This window comes from Nilaparvata lugens, chromosome X, assembly GCF_014356525.2.
Source record: "Nilaparvata lugens isolate BPH chromosome X, ASM1435652v1, whole genome shotgun sequence".
In the NCBI taxonomy this organism is placed as follows: Eukaryota; Metazoa; Arthropoda; class Insecta; order Hemiptera; family Delphacidae; genus Nilaparvata; species Nilaparvata lugens.
This window is the reverse complement of record NC_052518.1, coordinates 63096007-63110135: the sequence shown is the minus strand read 5'-3', so window position 1 is coordinate 63110135 and position 14129 is coordinate 63096007. Positions and strand designations below refer to the sequence as shown.

The following is a 14129-nucleotide window of genomic DNA, read 5'->3' as shown; positions in this document are numbered from 1 at the left end:
GAGTTGATCACACATCCTGACATACATCTCATGTTAGAGGTGATGATGAGGAGTGGGGTGTCATTTATTAGTAAACGTTATTGTGAGGCCAATAACAAGCATAACCTGAGACATACGACCCCTCAAAACCGAGTAATTATCCCCTTTTTATTGATGCGAACAGTTCATACTTGGAAGCCATGAGTCGAAACTTACCTGTCAGAAATTTCAAATTCCTCACAGAGGAAGAAATTTCCAAGCTTGATTTTGCGAATTTGGACAGCAATTCAGAAACTGGATATGTAATAGAATGTGATCTCAAGTATCCGAAAGAGTTACATGATAAGCATGCCAGCTTCCAACTCACGCCTCTCCACCAAACACCTCCACACAAATTGCTGTCAAACTATCAAACAAATAAGAACAGTCAAACTGGAACCAAAAAGCTCATGAACACACTTTTTGACCATGAAAAGTACATTGTCCACTACCTCAATTTAAAACTGTCCCTTCAACTCGGTTTGCAATTCATGAAAGTATATTGCATAATTGGCTTTTCCCAATCTCCCTGGCTGAAAAGCTACATCGACTTCAATATCTGCAATAGACAGACCGCAAAAAATAAATTTGAAGTATTATTCTTTAAGGCCTGTTGTAATTTGATAGTAAAAACGATGAGGTCACAATACCTAAAAACGTTTCATGCGGAAAAATTGAATAATTCAATTAGTTATGGAATTTCATATGATTCTGAAGATGATGTGTATTATATTGGAAATCAGCAAGTAATATTCAATAACGGTTATATAGATATTCATAATGAGAGATTTCGTATAACACATGGCTAACTTGAGTTATTATTCAGTTCAAGGACAAGTTCAAATCTTCATAATCAGAGAGATCTGGATAATTATAAAAAAATCTTAACACTTACAGGCATACATTTAGATCAAAGAGGGTATGTTGAACATAATCAGGGAATTTAATCGAAAATGATTCAGAAATTATTTCCCGGTAAAAAATCAGTAAAAAAAAGGAATGGGGTTTATTGAAATTTGCAAAAAATAATTCTAATGATAGACTTTATCAATACTTTGATAATTTTGACGAATTAGTGGAAAGATTAAATTTACTCTATTCCTCAAAAGCTTCTGGCAACACTGGACATGATGTTGAGATCATTAAATATTCGGAAGAGGGATCTGTTATGAGACTGCAATATTCGGCTGCATTCATAGATTATCTTAATTTATTCATCCATAAGATAGCTTATGATATCGTTAGTGGGTATGCACAAATTAGTTTTAATATGAATTGGATAGTAGCTAAGCAACATAACCTTTTCGAAAACCAGGTTGCAGAAATGATAACGACAAAAATGGGCCTAGCCCAATATAAAGGCTTTGTATTGTCTCCGAGAACATAAAATCTTGTGAAAGGATAACACTTGACATATGAGAGAGAAATTTGAAGTACAGTGAACTTTAACGGTTTTCTTGCTAACACATGCTACTCCAAGATGATAAATCAGACTATACATTTTTTCATGCGTCTATGGTTGAATGTAACAGTTTCATGTAGGAGTTATATGAAGGCGTACACTCTTATCTATAGAAATTGGGAAGGAGGAAACATTCACCCACAGGGGGGCATAGCACACGCGTCATTTCTCTGGGGAAACATTCATCAAGAGGGGGCGTAGCATGCCCGTGACTTCACTCTAAACAGTCGAGCTGACAAGTTCACAATGTCTCACTATTTTGATTGGAGAAATTTCAATGAGTTCTCTGTAGAAGCAAATCCACTAGCTGATTGGAGTTATGAATTTTATCCTTTTGATTGGTTCGTAGTAATGAAGGTAACACTTGCCGATAATGGCGAAATTCACCTTAAAATTATCAATATTGATAGTGAAGGTGACTTGAAACACACTATTAAGTTACCAAAAGAATATTCAGTGGCTTTGAATGAGGATAACATTAGAAGTTTTAATTCTTGTATATGGGAATTGAATGTGTGTGGGAATCGCATATTCTTAAGACAGTTTCATGGTAACTATAGATGTTGAGTATTAAGATAGCCCGCCCCGAGTGAAATAGGTCTGAGAATATGTAAGTATTTTTAGATATGCTAGCTCATTCCAATTATACTTACATATTGTCAGAGAAAACACTTTAAAAATAATGATTGAGATGTTTGTACAGCAAAAGAGCTCAATTTTTTACACATGCATAATATTGATAAACAGTTTGATTGAACTCTTGACTGTCAGTTGGAAACCAAGCATAATATGGATATTATAGAACTTAGATTATTGTAGAGATGAGGATTCATTTCAATCTGACAGTATAGCAATAGATTATTGAGCAAGAGATGTAGAGAGAGAGTGAGAGAGAGATAGGGAATTTCTCAATTCACTTTAATCTGACAGTATAGCATTAGATGTAGAGAGAGAGAGAGAGAGAGAGAGAGAGAGAGAGAGAGAGAGAGAGGGAACGATATATTGAAGTGATAAACTTCTATCAGTTTGCTTGTGCATTACTGCGAAAGGGAGGAGTGACAGTGAGCACATGTCGACCACATTCCGATGTGATAAGCCATACACATTCACACTCAGAAAGCCATGTGGTGAGTGACACACCCCCTTGATAATAACTTGATAACTCACGAAAAATTATTAGTTCCTTATCAGATCACATGCTGTACACGTGTCTAACATGAGTAATATCCTGTTAGTGAATTTCGACAAGAATATAAGACAGAAAGAAATCCCAGCATGGTGTAAAAATGGTAAGTTGTTACCTCATAATGCAAGGATCCTTATAATAGGCTCTTCAGGCTGTGGTAAGACCAATTTGTTATTTAATTTAATTTTTTCAAAGAATTGGTTGAGATTCAAAACTATATACTTGCATACCAAGGGTGAGTATCAAGATAAATATATTTCTTTAAAAAATGTTTTTTCCAACATGAAGGATATTGAATTTCATATAAACAACAATTCTGAATCTATACCACATCCAAACAAAATATCAGAATATTCTTTAGTTATATTTGATGATTTACAACTTAATCATGTACCTCAAATAAGAGAATTTTTTACTATGGGCTGACATCGTAATATTGACACAGCATATTTAATTCAGAGTTATGGAGCTACGCAGAAACATTTCACTTGGGACAATGCGAATATGATTATAATCTTCAAGATAGATTTATTGAGTCTCAAATTAATTGACAGAGATCATGTTGGAGGAGATATTTCTTATAAAGAGTTCAGTGAACTTTGCCATGAAGTTTGGAATCGTGAACCTCAAAATTTTGTAACTATTATGACCGAGTGTGGAATTAATAGTGTTAAGTACCGAGATTCGCTCGATACGTTTCTTACCATTCAGTAGAGATTAATTCTTTGTACAGTCATGTTGTCTATAACACACAGCAGAAAACTGAATAGAAAGAACGTCGGTTTAATCGATAAGATTAAGAAATTGAGAAAAGTAATCAGTGACAAGCATAAAAGCTCACTTAATTTTGAAAAACGATTGGAGGAATACAATAGGAAAACGCTCTCACCCTTGATAGAGCCCGTAATTGGACTGGGAAAAACCAAATCTAGTTCCCACTCTAATCATGGTTTTACACCAAAAAAGGAAGAAGTAGAAGAGGAAGAAGAGAGCATGGAGATTGATGATGAGGATGAGGAGGGGGAGTCGAGTTATGATAAAAGCTATGGGAGTTCAACAGAGAATCTTTCAAGCTCAACTAAATTTGAAAACAGTTTACTTGGTTCTAGTAAAAACGATGAGGTCACAATACCTAAAAACGTTTCATGCGGAAAAATTGAATAGTTTAATTAGTTATGGAATTTCATATGATTCTGAAGATGATGTGTATTATATTGGAAATTAGCAAGTAATATTCAATAATGGTTATATAGATATTTATAATGAGAGATTTCGTATAACACATGGTTTACTTGACTTATTATTCAGTTCAAAAGTAGATTAGAGAGAGAGAGATTGATTGATTGATTGATTGAGTACTTTATTTATGTAGATTACAATATATACTGGCTTATACACTCATATACAATAGCTTACAATACAGCAAAATTATAGATGAATTTACATAATATAGACTAGGAAAACAACTATTGAACTGTATATGATATGAAAAAGCAATTTGTAATATAATAACTATAGATAATAATCATATTGTTATGCATCTACATAAATTGGCAGAGCTTTGGACATATCAATGTCCATTCTTTGGGAAGAATATTAAAAATATCCTCCCCACTAACTCTCTACCAAGATATTTGAGAGAGATAGAGAGAGATAGAGAGAGATATAGAGAGAGAGAGAGAGAGAAAGAGAGAGAGAGAGAAGAGAGAGAGAGAGAGAGAGAGAGAGAGAGAGAGAGAGAGAGAGAGAGAGAGAGAGAGAGGAGAGAGAGAGAGAGTGGGGGGGGAGGGAGGGAGAGAGAGAGAGAGAGAGAGAGAGAGAGAGAAGAGAGAGTGAGAGAGAGGGGGGAGTGAGAGGGGGAAAATCTATTTTTAGAACACCCCCCATGCCATGAGTAGGCCTAAACATTGCATCAGGAAAACGAAGTTTCAAAACTATTTTTTTCAGGTAGAAAGCAATTTAGAAACAGATGCTCCTTTTTTAATTTTGAACATATGATTTGGTGATTTTTTAATGGAATCGAATGTACCATTAATGAAATTTAAACCTAAAATTAATTAATTCTGACAAATCTAGAAGAAAAATTAAAATTTGGGCTTCCAGGTGCACGAGATTGATATTTTAAGAATCTATAAAAATTCTGCAAAATTTGGAGATCTAAATCATTCCTGTTTTTCCGGTATGCAATCCACAAGTTGACATGTTTTGATGCGAAAAAATGAACAAACACAACCATACTCTCTCTTATTATATAGATGTTTGGTAATTAACATTAGGTTTGATTTGTGACATGTGAAGGCATGATGAATCATATTTGAAATGGAATAGGAGCAGCCTATGGAACATCATGTTTTTTCTTATGACTAATTCTATAGTAATTTCTTCACAATAATATTGGACTATGGAGGAAACTCCTTTTCCTGTAAACAAAAGACTTCGTGCAGTTATAAATCACAGCCTCCACTTATACTCTCGATCAGAGTAAATTCTGTAGTGTCGTGTCAGTCCAGATATCTGCATGAAAACGGCCAATGCCTAATTGGGTTGACGTATCGACAATAATTATTATCTGTTGAGACAATCTATCATCAAAAGCTAATTTCCTACCAGAAATACAAATTAATAGGTACTGTCAACTATTCAGCCCGCATAAGCAGAGATAGGTTGAGATGAAATACTCTATTACTTTCATTGTTATTAATTGCATGCGACTTTGCATACAATATTGATAATCCACTCAACAGCTGATTAGGGGAAGAGTTGGCTTCATACACGTATGGGATAGGAAATTCACAAGTGATAAGAAATTCACCCATCATCACGTATGAACTACAGGACTAATTAACTTGGAATTTCACATATTGACTCTTAACCGAGGATGGTTATAGGCCTATTCTAATATCTTCAAACTTTTTTATTGTGAATTGAATAATTTATGTTGTATAGGCTATTAATCAGCTGCAATCATATGTCGGCACATAAAGGACAGTCATTGTGATAACTCCCAAATAGCATAAGCTGTTTTAAACGAGTTTAAAAAAAATAATGATTGTAGAAATAGCGAGCAATTATTCCCGACTGTTAACTTTGATTTCGTTGTCCAACGAACTTGAGCTATAAAAAGGTTAGAAGAATATGTTTGAGAAGAAAAATTTGAACCTGATTGATCGAATTGTTCAAAATATATTATGGAACATACCCAGAGACGGACCACGACTTTGACTCGCTCATGCTCGTTCAAATATTATGTTTTGAACAACAGCAATAGAACAGTATGCATCACCATAAACTATGGTAACTTACTACAAAAAGAAGGTTGAATAAATATAGCGTTAAACAATATATTGAAAATACAGTGCAGAACCACTGCACTGTCATCATGATTTGTTGTACTATTTTTATTCAATTATTCGCTTATATCACATTCAGTTCTTGTGCTAGGAACAAGAAAATAGTGTTCAACCGTGTCCTTTTCGAACACCTCGTGAAATACAGGGAAATTTTTCCTCCCTTGCATATTGGAGGAGTGTGCATGCAAGTGTGTGAGTTATTGTGTAGATTTGTGTTAGTAAGGAGGGTTTGAGGGCTTGTGCGTGTGTGGGTAGCCATTAAACAATGAAATGTGAATGTAGTGGTGGGGGCAAAATATCTCAGTGATGTAGAAGTTTTTTTGCCGTGGACTCTGTGGACTCTGTGACGTAGTAGTAAAAAAAACTGGTTTGACTACCCTACCAAGATATTTCAGGGCAAGATATAATGCTATACCTGTAGGCTTAGCTATCGCAGACCCCTCACCATCCTTCAATGGTTCAATGACTGCAGCAGACCCCTCACCACCCTTCACCACTTCAATCACTACAGCAGGTTCAATCATTGTCGTCTTGAAAGAAACACACTTCCATTTGGATTTTTTTTTTCAGTAGACATTTTTCTAAAGTTTTATCACTTATCGACTGACATAAATAGTGAACACTACACAATAGTGAACTCACTACACACAATAAGATCCTCCTTGACTACATTTACATTGCATTTATTGCACTTCATTTCAGAAAACAAAACTTCACTGTCACAATTTATTGATAGCAGAGGCATGGAGATAACGATGTTTACTGCACAGTGTCTGAAGACGAACTCCTGCTATGTGTTGACAGTATTTTGAGTCACATAGTCATTTCCTTTCTTGCTTTTTGCTCCTAGCCTAAACATTACTTGTTTCTTCCAGGTTTTCATGTCTCGTGTGCACTAACTTTTCAAAGTCCCAAATGTTTCTTCAAAACTTAAAGTATTTCTATGAAGTATGTTCACTGTTAATAAACACATTTCGTCAAATCAATCTGTGCTATACATCTCGCCATTCACTGATTCAAAATTGATTCATTAGTTTTTGATTTATTCCCATTCCAAGTTTTCATGTGCGTCACAACCTTGCAGTGTACATGAACTTTTTCTTCAGTGTTGAGACCTCTTCATTCATTCAGTGTTCAATCCAAATTCATCTTATGTTTTGGATCTCGCATCTAGCTTGCAATTTTGGATTTTTGCAATGCTACTCTTTGAAGAATTGATTCCTTCTTTCACATTGTCTTGTATCTGGAAATGCTACTACCGTTCAGATTCAATCTCGCTATCACCTTTGGAGTGTCCTCGTTGGAGTTTCATCGGTTTCTTATAACAGTGAGGGGTTCACTGTTGTCAGCCTAGAGTCGTCCTGGATTCCTGCTGGTCTCCAGAATCTTGGTTTGAGGTTCTCATCCTGATCTGCACCACCTGCGTGACACGCTGGTGCTCGTCTCCACCTGCTATTGCTTCAAACTTTCTGAGCTAAGTCCTATATCCAACCTTTTTTTTTCTTGTTTCCAATTTCAATCTTTTGATTTTCTAATATCGTGATATTGATATTTTCACATCACGTCAACTGTAGCAGATCCTGTAGCACCTTTGCAGATCTTGTCTTATGTATCGATTATTACCTTTATTTTGTAACTACTGTTGTTCAGCTTATCCATTCTAAATTTATTGTAGAACTTTTGTAATCGTTCATCATTTGTTTGATTTTGATATTTCTTAATACTTTTGTATTTGTTACTTGAGCACTTTTTCGATTTGAGCATTTTAATTGTGATTTTTCAATATTCAGTAACTTTCATTATTCATCAAGTCTGTTGTTTAATTTTGGTTTAATCATTCACTGTTTTGAATTTCTCATAGTGCTCTCGTTCATTATTTGCACTACAAACATTTTAATTAAATTTTTGATTATATTCAACCTCTCATTTGGTATTTTTTATTTCAATCTCAATCCTGAGTTACCATTTGCTGTACATGTCAATTTGCTTTCATTCAATACATATTATGTAAGCACATTGGATTTTTCCTTCTGTTTGGATGTTATATCAATGTTCCCCTTTGTTGTCTGTTGTTGTGTGGTGGAGGGGGCAATTGAAGGGTGATGTGCATAGCATAATTGCGCCAGTTGCCATTTGCCAGCCAATCGAACAGCTCACTTCTTCTAATGTCGATTTTTGCAAAGTGATCTATTGATTTATTGTGATTTATCAAAAGTGTTGTCTCGTCTTGTATTGTATTCTGGACCAGGGATTTTAGAAGCAAGGAGGATTTGGACATGAAGGTAGGCCTTTGTTATTGTGCACTTAGCCATTCAAATTGTTCAACTTGCTACCTGACGCCAGACAACCCCAAAAAGTTCTCAATGTAATTGATACAGTCCACAAACCAGAGTGCTGTTCGAGCCAGCCTCTGTTGAATAATCATGGTCCAACCGTCCGGATTGATTTGTAAATCAAATTTGAATAGGACATAAGTTTGAAATATTGTCTAATAGGTTTGTCATTTTTTATGCCTATTCTATTCTTGGTTTTTCTGTGTATATGGCTTGTTTTTGTCATCATAGATGAATATACACTTTATTTGTTGTTTTCTTGAGAAATTTGGGCTCAATTTAAGTTGGAAATTGAGTAGAACAAGTAATATTTTCGTAAATAATTGTGTCATAGTATTATTGTGTAAGATTGTTGCATTGGCACCTCAAGGCTGGACTGGCAAGTTCGTGTCAATAAGTAGAGAAAGACTTATAAGTCATCTAGATTTAACAGTAACTGGAACTGTCACTTTTTTCAAAGGATTCTAATAACTTGCAGTTATTTGAATTGATTATTGTCGTTACTTCGTTATTAATAGCAGTTATTGTTGGTTCCAATGAGTATCGATACAGTATTATTAGCCTTGTAACCGATCATTCTCTATCGAGCATAAGTTGAAGTGCTGGCTAGGCTTGTATGATTAGATAAGCTAGTCATTGTTTGTTACAGTAGGCTACTTCATTGTGTTTCCTGCTCTCGTGTTTTCCCTCTTATTCTTGTTTGGTTCTTTGTCTCACTCTCTCGATGAGCGCTCACTGTTATCGCCTCACTATGGGTGTTATCAAAGATTTGATGTTTCAAAGAGATGTATTAATTCGTAAAATAAAACGGATTCTTGAAATTACCGAAGCTGTCAAAAAGGATCTGAAAAATAAAAAAATAAAGAATTCATTGAAAGTTATGGATGAGCATATCGATCACCACCAGGTGGAGCTCAATGATATAATAGATAAGATGCAGAGCTACTATAACAAACAAAATCCTCGATTGGAAACAACTGAACTTGTAACACTGATGAGCGATTTTGATGAGACATATTTCAATGTCAAGGCTATTCTCGAAACCTTACCATCCACTCAAACAAATTTGAATATTAGTTCTTCCAATGTAGCTTCTTCACCTACAACTGGAAATATCTCGCCAGTTGCCCTACCTAAGCTTCCTTTGATGACTTTTGACAGGGATTTGGAAATTTGGAGTCAATTTAAAGATTTATTCAAAGCCACGGTTCATAATAATGGTCAAATTGCTGACATACAAAAACATATGTATCTTCGGTCTGTACTAAGAGGCGATGCACTGTCAGTCATTTCTGTATTCCCATTGACAAATGATCATTATGCTGAGGCATAGAAAATATTATTGAATCGCTACAATGATGACTCTTACTAGCTGACTGACGCATACTTGCAAGTAATTTATTATTTTTTTTTTTTTTCTAAGATTACATCCTAAAGACTCCAGCCATGGAGTATAAGACAAGTCATGTTATTACATAATAATTCTAACACTAAGTAGTTCAACCTAGTTTAGGTTTGAAAGGAATTCTTGTACACTATAAAAAGCTTTATCAACTAAATATTTTTTAATTTGTTTTTTGAAAATCTTCAAATCATCATTACTTTTCAAGATTTGAGGTAGCTTGTTATGAAATTTCCTACTGATATAATCTGGTTTTTGTTCAAATAACCTACTATTGTGACCGTGTATGATTATATGATAATCTGCTCTGTTTCGCGTATTATACTCATGAACATCTGAATTCTGGATCACACCACTCGTTTTCACATGCATTACAACTTCATATACATACAAAGATGGCACAGTTAATAGACCAAGCTTTTTAAATAAAGGCCTACAAGAGTCTAACCTATTCACTTTCTCTATACATCTGAGTGCCCTCTTTTGAATCTTAAACACCCTGTCCATATTTTGTTGAGATGAATTACCCCATACTAAAATAGCATACCTAATATGAGATAGTATAAGTCCATGGTAAGCAGTTAACAGTAGTTTTTTATCATTCAGCCTAGCAAGCTGCCGCAGGACAAATACCCCAGATGATATTTTATTACATATCCTCTCAATGTAAGGATGCCATGTTAATTTCCTGTCCAATAAAATTCCCAAGAATGCTACTTTCTCTTCTTGGTCTAATTCATTTTCCTCTACAAACACATTTATTTCTCTATCCTCTACTGAATTATATTTACTTTTGAATTGTAGGAATTGACATTTCTTACTATTTATTGTTAATTGCCTTTGCTTCAAGAATTGGACAATTGACTGTACTCCAGTAAAAGCATTTATTTCTAGACTATCTAATAAATAATTGTTAAAGATAAGCGATGTGTCATCAGCAAACAACAGAGCTCTGTGATCTTTTAACTCTTTTGGTAATTGGTTCACATACAACAGAAATAGTAAGGGACCCAGAATTGAGCCTTGAGGTACTCCAGCCTGGACCTCCAGTTTTTGAGATTTAATTTTTACTATTTCATTCCCATCCACCTTGGTAACCTCAACACACTGGTTTCTACCTATGAGATATGATTTAAACCATTTTAGTTCTATACCATTCACACCTACAGTTTTTAGTATTTCCAATAATATTCTATGGTTCACACAATCAAAAGCTTTGGATAAATCAAGAAATATTGCGGCTGCCTTCTCACCTGAATCTATTATATCTATTAGTCTTTCAACAAGGGATACTATTGCAGTCTTAGTAGATTTCCCTTTCTGGAACCCATGCTGTTCATCACATATGAAATTAATTTCTTCCAGGTGCATCAATAGCCTATTTAAAACTACTCTTTCGAAAATTTTACTTATTACATTTAGAATACTAATGGGTCTATAATTTTCAACTCTTTCAGAATCACCGCTCTTGAAAATTGGCAAAATTTTTCCTTGTTTCAGATCATCAGGGAAAATACCCTGCTCTAGTGAAGTATTAAGGAGATGCAATAAAGGGTGCAGTAATTCATTTTCACATTCTTTTAAAATTTTGCTTGAGACCCCATCCAATCCTACTGTTTTTTTTGTTATTCAAATTTGTTATTATTCTTGACAACTCATCTCTTGATAATGGATGAAATTTAAATACCTTTTCAATTGGCTCAGCATTTAATGTAGTTGTATTACAAGTATTAGTGTTCAGTGACTTTTGGAGATTATATGCAACCTGTTGATAATACTTATTGAAAAAGTTACAAATGTCTATACTATCATCCATATAATTTCCATGTTCATCGATTATCCTAGGGACATTAGTAACTGTATCTTTTTGAGTTGCTCTCCTATTTCTATTAATTACCTCCCAAACAGCAGAGTTAAAATTGGTACTAGTTGTTAATATTTCAGCTGTTTTCTTACACTTAGCTTTCCTCACTTCTTTCGCATAGTTTTTCTTTAGACATTTGTATTTGACTTCACTCGGAACATCCCTCACTAATTTAAATTCCTCATAAGCTTCCCTAACAATATTTCTTTGAGTAAGAATATCTTCAGTTATCCATTCATCTACTTTGTTCAATTTACTTTTTACTTTGACTTTTTTATTGGACAGCATACACTAATGTGAAATCTTAGAGTATCAATGAATTGCTTATATTTGTAATTTAGGTTACAACTGTTATAAACACTACTCCAATTTTCTTGAAGCAGTTCCTGCTTCAAACAATTTATATTTCCTAGCTCATATTGCTGAATTTCTTTCACAAAAGTTTTTTTTCTGCTTGGATTCTGGCCCTGCAACTTAACATCTAAAATTTGATAGTTATGATCTGATAGATCTGAGCTACCTAACCTGACATTACAACCTTCTATATTTGTGAGGATATTATCAATAATTGTCTGTGAAGTTCGAGTTACTCTTGTATATTCGTGGACCTTAATTTCTAAATTATTCATATTAATAATATCTCTAATATCCTCTGTCATTTTATCCTGCCTGGCAAAATCGGTATTGAAATCTCCTACTACTATAACATTTGTGAAACGAGCGGTTGTAATTTCCAAAAGTGTATGGAGCAGCTCACAAAATTTTTGCCAGTCTCCATTTGGTGACCTATAGATACCTAACACTGCTACCTCAAATCGATCATCAATTTTTAACCTTAGTCCCGTCACATATTTTGATATGCCAGCAGTTAATAAGCAACCAGACTCGCTACAAAAATTCATCACTCATTTAGCTGAGTATATTGCAGCACTAGAACCAATTGGTCATTCAGTTAATGACTGGTCGATTCCCTTATTATTTGTTTTACGTAAAAAACTGACTGACGAATTGAGAGAGAAGTGGCAGAGACTGCTGAGAAATGGAACAGTATCTGATTTGAAAAACTTCCAAATATTTTTGAATGATGAAGCTGTTATTTTAGAGGCTACCAAATCCTCTGATTCATTGGGGTCATCTACATCGTCAGAAGTCTCCTCACGTAAGCAGTTTAGGAAATTGAAACCCACTATGGGAAATTACAAAGCTTCAGCTATGATTGTTAAATCAAATCGGACGAGCTGGAATGTATTGAATGTAATAATTCTCATGAACTGGTAAATTGTGAAGTGTTCTTGAATCTCAAACTGTTTGATAGATTAAAATGTGTGAAAGAATGGAAACTATGTATATGCTGTTTATTGGGAGGGCACTTTATTAGAGATTGTAGAAGAAGGAAGCCGTGCAGTCACTGTAATTCGCGTCATCATTCGCTCCTCCATTTAGAGCCGAGACAGCCGCCTGTTGAAAACACCAACACATTGGCCGGTAATAAACAAATGAGCAGGGTAGACGTGCACAACGTCGCTGATCAAAGCCATTAAACATTTGTTACTGACTCAGCTAAGAAAGTATTTTCGAATGTAAATAGTTCCTTAGTATTGTTACCAACTGTTAAATTGGGAGTTCGAGGTAATCAAGGCAATTATCATAAGGTCAAAGTATTATTAGATAGTGCAAGCACCGAGTCATTTATTACAAGGCGATGCATGAAAAAACTGGGTTTAGTGGTACAGAAAACACATAGTTTGCCAATATATGGATTATCTGATACTAAACTGGAAGTGACAGATGGAATTACTAACTGTGAATTTGAAACACCAAACTCCCCTTCATTAAAAATTACCGCGTCGGGAGTCAACAAAATAGCAGCTACAAATCAGATAAGAAATGCGTACTGGGCACATATTGAAGCACTGGAGCTAGCAGATTATGATTTTTTCCTTTCAGAGAAGGTTGATATTTTATTGGATGCTGAATACTTTCCCTTCATTCTGACTGGAAGAAAGGTGATTGGTCCAGCAGGTACACCATCTGCCCTAGAAACTGTATGGGGCTACTGCCTGATGGGTAAGGTATCAGAGGAGAGTTCTACTATCTCAAATAATCTGTGCATGTATTCCAATGCCAATTTAGAAGAGTTGGTGAAGCGATTTTGGATTGTAGAAGAGCTACCTAGGACAAAAAAATTATTGGAAAGTGAAATGGCTTGTGAGGAGATATACAAATCAACTGTTTGTTGTTTGAATACTGGTAGATACATTGTAGAATTAACATCCAAGAAAACAAATACGAGTGAGATATTGGGATATCTTGAAGGTAAAACTAATGTCAGAGAAAATGTTTCCATGATTCGAGAAGATGAATTGAGAGATACTTTAGAAGAAGTTCCAGGTAAACAAGGTATAGCCTTCAACAGTTATTTACCGATCAACGGTAATTTAGGGAAAGAGTTAAAAGTGATTCATAGTCCACATGATATCAAACCAATGGGAAGACCAATACCGAAAAAGGAAA

General features: G+C 34.7%; 1 protein-coding gene across 4 annotated transcripts in view; it reads right to left on the bottom strand.

The window, feature by feature from the left end:
- LOC111053607 (KH domain-containing, RNA-binding, signal transduction-associated protein 2) overlaps nt 1-14129 on the bottom strand; it is a 1288254-nt gene that overhangs the window by 519431 nt on the left and 754694 nt on the right. The gene's annotated exons all lie outside the window — the stretch shown is intronic.